Raw genomic sequence first — 6000 nt, 5'->3', positions numbered from 1 at the left:
AAAACATAGCGCGCGCTAGAAGAAGAGAGAGACGAGAAACGGCGCGTGGCACGCGAAGCTTTGGTTTTTTTTGGACTGGAATAAACGGCAGCGTTGGGACGCGCTGCTCTATATCTTCAGGCGTATTATCCTTAAACCCGGTATATATTAGAACGAAGTCTTCGGATTTTACACTGGTGCCGAAACCCGGGAACGAACGAGGGACCTTTAGATGAAATCGCTCAGATGATGAAATCGATTCCACGAGACATAATGGTGGAATATTACCGACGGCGGCGACTTGAAGCGTCAAGTTCGAACAACCCGCCGAGCTCAGAAGAAGAACTTCAGCAATTGCTCAAGTACCTTCGCATCGGGGTCGAGTGCAGGGAGCAGACCACCTACCAGCGACGGGTGTCGTACAGCAGTGAACAGCAGACTTCCGGCAGCCGTAAGAATCTGCCAACGGCATCAGCTGCCGTCCTCAATAACAGTGCCTTAACGAAGGAGGAGGCATGCCTTTTCTGCCAGAAGTCACATTCGACGCTGGATTGCGACGCATCGATTCCTGACTCGGAGAAAAAAGCGTCTTCTGTCGACAACTGGCTGCTGCTTCAGGTGTACAACCAAGGGACATCGGGCAAGAGGTCGACGTAAGGTGTGCTGTTCGTATTGCCTAGGAAGACACGCTTCTTCGATGTCTTCCAGAAAGAATGCTAAAGCTGCTCACATAACAACGACACCGCAACAAGCAACGAGCAGTACTTCCATGTACGCTGTGTCAGATAGAAATAGGCGGAGTAACCTTGATACCACACCTTTGCAAACATCCAGAGGATAGATAAAGGGCGCAAAAGATTCCTGCTATATAAGAGGCATTCTGGATAATGGTAGCCAGCGCACTTTCATTAAAGAAGATGTTTCAAGAAAAATGAACCTCAAGGTGCTAGGAGAAATTGACATTACCGTCAACGTGTTTGGAAACAAACGTGGAGGGCCAAGTACGCGTCGACGACTAGTTGAAGTAACCTTACAGAGCCAGTACGATGGTGTTCAGCATATCATTGAAGCAATAGAGATACAGCACATCTGTCAAGTCGTTGTTGAAGTACTCCAAGACCATGAATTCATGAAAGGGTTACAGAATCGCGGTCGACGATTGGCTGATGCTCTTTGCTTTCCGCATATTCTACAAGAAGAAGGCTTTAGCTTATTAATTGGCTCAGACCAATTGTGGAAGATGCTTGGAAGAGACATCGCTTGGCATGATAATCACAAAGGTCTTTCAATTGAAACTGCACTGGGTTGGACATTCCAAGGACCCCTTGACAACGATGATACCATTCATCCACACACAAACTCAAACGTTTGTGTACTTCGGACGAATTGCTGCATGAACGATGAACTGATGCTGCAAGAACGCGTAGGCTCAGAGGTGCGGAAGTTTTGGCAACTTGAAAGCTTAGGGATCACAGATGCGGATGAACCATCCACCCATGATAAGAAGGTTTTGAAAGACTTCAACGAAACCATTGAGTTGCGCGATCAACGATACGAGGTCTGTCTGCCTTGGAAGGCCTGCGTGATAACCGTGCGGTAGCTGTAAAACGACTTCGCTGCCTACTTCATCGGCTATCTCAGAGCAAAGAAGTTCTGCTCAAGTATGATGCGGCAGTCAGACAGTATATTAAGGATGGTCATGCGGATCCAGTTCCCCTCGTCGAGGATGCGACCACCACAAAATACTACATGCCCCACCGAGAAGTAATGAGAGAATCGTCCACCACGACGAAACTCCGAGTGGTCTTCGATGCGTCGTCCCATGCCACGGGAATGACTTCGCTAAATGACCACTTAGAAAAGGACCCCAACCTCAGCAACGACATGTCGAAGATGTTGCTGCGCTTTCGCCAGCATCAGTTTGGAGTCGCGGCTGACGTCCAGAAAGCTTTCTTGCAGATTGGAATCAAGCCGTGTGATAGGGACGCGCTGATTCTTTTGGTTTAAGACAACACCAACAGAAGTACATGACATGAATCGCCTTCGCGATTACCGCATGACTCGCGTGCCCTTTGGCACTACGGCAAGCCCTTTTTTACTGAGTGCGACATTGCAGTACCACTTCCAGTGCGTACCTGGAGAGTATCGCCGAACAGCAGAGGAGTTGGGGAGTTCCTTCTATGTGGATGACATAATTACCAGTGTAGCTACCGCATCGGACGCCTGCGAGTTATACGATCATGCCGCAGAAATATTCGCCAAGGCGGGAATGAATTGCAGAAGTGGTCAACTAACTGCACTGACATGGAAAACCGCATAGAACAGCCAGACCACACAAAGATACTCGGACTGCTGTGGAACACCAGATCAGCCAAACTAAGCTTGAACGTAGACCCTGTTCTTGAACGTCTCCAAGGAGCTAAGCCTACGAAACGGGTCATCTTGCAGACCTCCGGTCGCCTGTTCGACCCTCTCGGTCTTGCAGCTCCATTTCTTATCCGCGCTAAGATCCCCTTTCAGCGTATTTGGCAGCTACAACTCGATTGGGATTGTGAAATTCCAAATCAGCTTGCTCAAGAGTGGGATATGTGGTGCAGAGAAGTCTGTGATGTCAAGACTCTTTCAGTACCCAGGTTTTGTTTGTCAATTAGAGACTTGGATTATGAGCTCCACGTATTTACCGACGCAAGCAAGGCCACTTACGGTGATGTTGCTTACCTGCAGCACAACCACGATGAAGCACCTGTTGAGATGGTCATGGCGAAAGCCCGAGTAGCTCCCATAAAACAGCTTTCCCTTCCACGGCTTGAGATTATTGGAGCTTTAATGGGTGCCCGACTAGCGAAATTCATAAGTGACACACTGGCAATCTCTTCTTCCAAATGCTATTTTTGGGCTGATTCAATGGTGGCGCTTGGTTGGATCCGAGGCGTCCCTTCAAAGTGGCAAGAGTTTGTCAAAAACAGGGTCACTGAAATCCAAGGTACTACCGACTCTTCCCAATGGAATCATTGTTCTGGAAAAGAAAACCTCGCGGACCTAGTTTCCCGAGGCACGTCGATAAAGTCCCTGATTGCAGCAAAATTTGGTGGCGAGGACCGCCTTGGTTGGCAAGACGCAAAGAATGGCCCAAGCATCCGACTCCTGTAAAAGATGATGTAAAAGAGGATTTGGCAGTAGATACCGTAACGCTCTATGCATTCTCGACATCGGTGGACACTGTTTTTGACCTATCAAGACATAGTTCTTGGTTGCGGGTGCTTAGAGTTACGGCTTGGATATTGAGGTTCGTCGCAGCCTGCCGTGCCCGGCCAACCCCTCAAGGACACCTAACGACTGTGGAGCTTGCCGCTTCTGAAAGGTACTGGCTGTCCGTTACCCAAAAGCAACGATTCGGCATTGAATTAACAGCCCTCCAGGCAGGACGAGATCTCCCCAAGGCGTCGACCATTCGGGATTTGCACCCCTTTCTTTCTGAGGAGGATGGCTTGCTGCGAATTGAAACGAGACTTCGGAACGTCGTGTACCACGAAGGCATCAAACACCCGATCCTGCTTCCCGGTAACCACATCGCCACTGAACTCATCGCAACCGGCTTGCACCGGAGGCTTCTTCACGCAGGAATCGCAACAACCATCGCAGAACTCCGAGAGCGCTTCTAGGTGACAAATGGGGAAGCAGTGCGTGAAAAGAGTGATCGGGCGGTGTACTTGGTGCGCGCGATTAAGCGTGAAACCTGCGACGGCTCCGATGGCGGCGCTACCTGCTGACCGAGTGAATGTGTCCAAACCATTTGACATTGCTGGTGTAGATTTTATTGGACCAGCGTACCTGAAGAGTGAGCCGGCACAAAAATCCTACATCGTACTGTTCACTTGCGCGGTAGTACGTGCTGTTCATCTGGAGCTTTTCTTGCGCTCAACAGGCGACAGTCTCTTGGAAGCTTTTCGGCACTTCATTGCACGTCGTGGACTTCCGTCAGTGATCTACTCTGACAATGCTCTGTGCTTTAAACGTGCTTCTCGCGAACTTCGTGTTGTATATGACACTATTCGGGGAAGTGATGTTGGGAATTATCTTTCTGCTCATAGCATTACGTGGAAATTCTCTGCTGACCGCGCTCCTTGCTGGAGAGGATTTTGGGAGCGTATGGTGAGGTCAGTGAAAGAAAACTTGAGGAGAGCTCTAGGAAGGTCACTTCTAGATTATGGTCAAATGAGCACGGTCCTAGCAGAAACTGAAGCCATCATTAACAGTAGACCTCTGACGTATTCATATACTGCCCCAGAGGAACCACAAGTCTTGACACCTGCCCATTTCTTGCATGGCAAGCGACTGACGGCACTTCCTGACTTACAAACTGTAGCCGTGGTACCTAGCTCCCATACTGAGCTACTTAAAACATGGATACAGAGACAAAAGATGCAAAAACCCTTCTGCAATCGCTGGTACAAGGAATATTTATTACTCCTTAGAAGCGCCCATAATAGGCCAGTGGTGGACATCACTAGTATTGCTGAAGGCAATATAGTCATAGTGCGTGATGATGCCTTGCCCAAGTTGTGTCGGAAACTCACACGTGTTCTGAAGAACATTACCGGAAACGACGGCATTGTGCGTGCATGTCGCCTAAAGCTAGCCGTCGGCAAAGTAATCACGCGGCCTATACAGCATTTGTGTTGCCTAGAAATGCCCCGTAGCAATTCGTGGGCCGGCTGTGTTAATAACAGAAAACATAGCGCGCGCTAGAAGAAGAGAGAGAAGAGAAACGGCGCGTGGCACGCGAAGCTTTGGTTTTTTTGGACTGGAATAAACGGCAGCGTTGAAACGCGCTGCTCTATATCTTCAGGCGTATTGTCCTTAAACCCGGTATATATTAGAACGAAGTCTTCGGATTTTACAGCCCATGCTCACAGCAAGGGCGGATTTCTCTTGCGGCCAGTCCTGACCGCTTGCTACTCCCTCAAATCTCTGCAAGTACGCGTGCAAGTCGTCGAGTTTTTCGTCAGAAAGAGGAAGTAGTTTCTGTGGGTTAAGCGGTGATGAAGTGCTGGGTACAGGCAGAACGTCATTAGCAGCGGAAGGTACATTCCGAGCTCCTTCCTGAAGCTGTAGCTTTAGCTGGAGGATCTCACGCTGCCTCTCATCAGCTAAGCGCGCTATCTCCGCAACTTCTTTCAGTGCCTCTCGTTCCGCAGCTCTCTCATCCTTTGCTTTACCTGCTGAGCCTCGATCCACCTGCTCAGTTATGCGCCTGTCAGCCCGAGTTGAATACCTACAGCGGTAAGCTTCTCTAAGTCCATGTTCGAGTACGAACGTATGCTGGTACACGTGTGAAACTGCCTTCTTTCACTGTTACTGAGCGAATCCTTGCAGGCTCGCCAGTTTGTGATGTTGTGTTTGGGTTCAGGATTCGCTCCAGAAAGAATGACGCAGCACGCAGGTGGACAAGCACACGTAAGACATCTTTACCCACACGAAAGGACTCAACGAATAGGGAAAGTTACATTGACATAATGGCTGCTACGCGAAATAGTGAAACAGTGGCGTACAGTTTGTTGTCGGAGCCGACGACGTTGCCGAGTTGAAGGCGTCGTGCATCGACCGTCTGTCCGATGCCGTAGCTCGGTGCTTAGTCTGTGTGCGTGAAGTTAGAAGGTGTACTCCGCGGCCGTTGATGCCGGGACTCCGCGCCCAAAGGACCCGCTCCACGGTTGACGCCCACGGCTCATGCCTGCTCGTGGGCCGAACCCTGAGGGTGCCCGCCTGCACACGGTGTCGACGCTTGGACCGGCCTCGTACACGGTCCCTGGCCCGATCTTCCCGTAGCGGAACAGGCGGGAGCGCTCTGGTCTGTCGAGGCAGCAGGAGGTAGGGCTGCGAGTTCTCCCATGAACCAGACGCCCAGCGAAGGAGATCCCAGCCCTGGAATTAGACTCTCGCGCACGGCCCACGCACTGGTCACGCTGTCTCGAGGCTCGCCGCGCACACGATTGTCATCATCTTCGCCACTGCACGGCG

At 50.5% G+C, this 6000-nt stretch overlaps 1 pseudogene; it reads left to right on the top strand.

Moving 5' to 3' along the window:
- The first annotated feature begins 252 nt into the window (after positions 1-252).
- The window catches only part of LOC119375310 (uncharacterized), a 51947-nt pseudogene continuing 46199 nt past the window's right edge, over positions 253-6000 (top strand).

The sequence above is a fragment of the Rhipicephalus sanguineus genome, chromosome 11, assembly GCF_013339695.2.
Source record: "Rhipicephalus sanguineus isolate Rsan-2018 chromosome 11, BIME_Rsan_1.4, whole genome shotgun sequence".
NCBI classification, from domain to species: Eukaryota; Metazoa; Arthropoda; class Arachnida; order Ixodida; family Ixodidae; genus Rhipicephalus; species Rhipicephalus sanguineus.
This window is presented reverse-complemented; position numbering and strand designations above follow the sequence as displayed.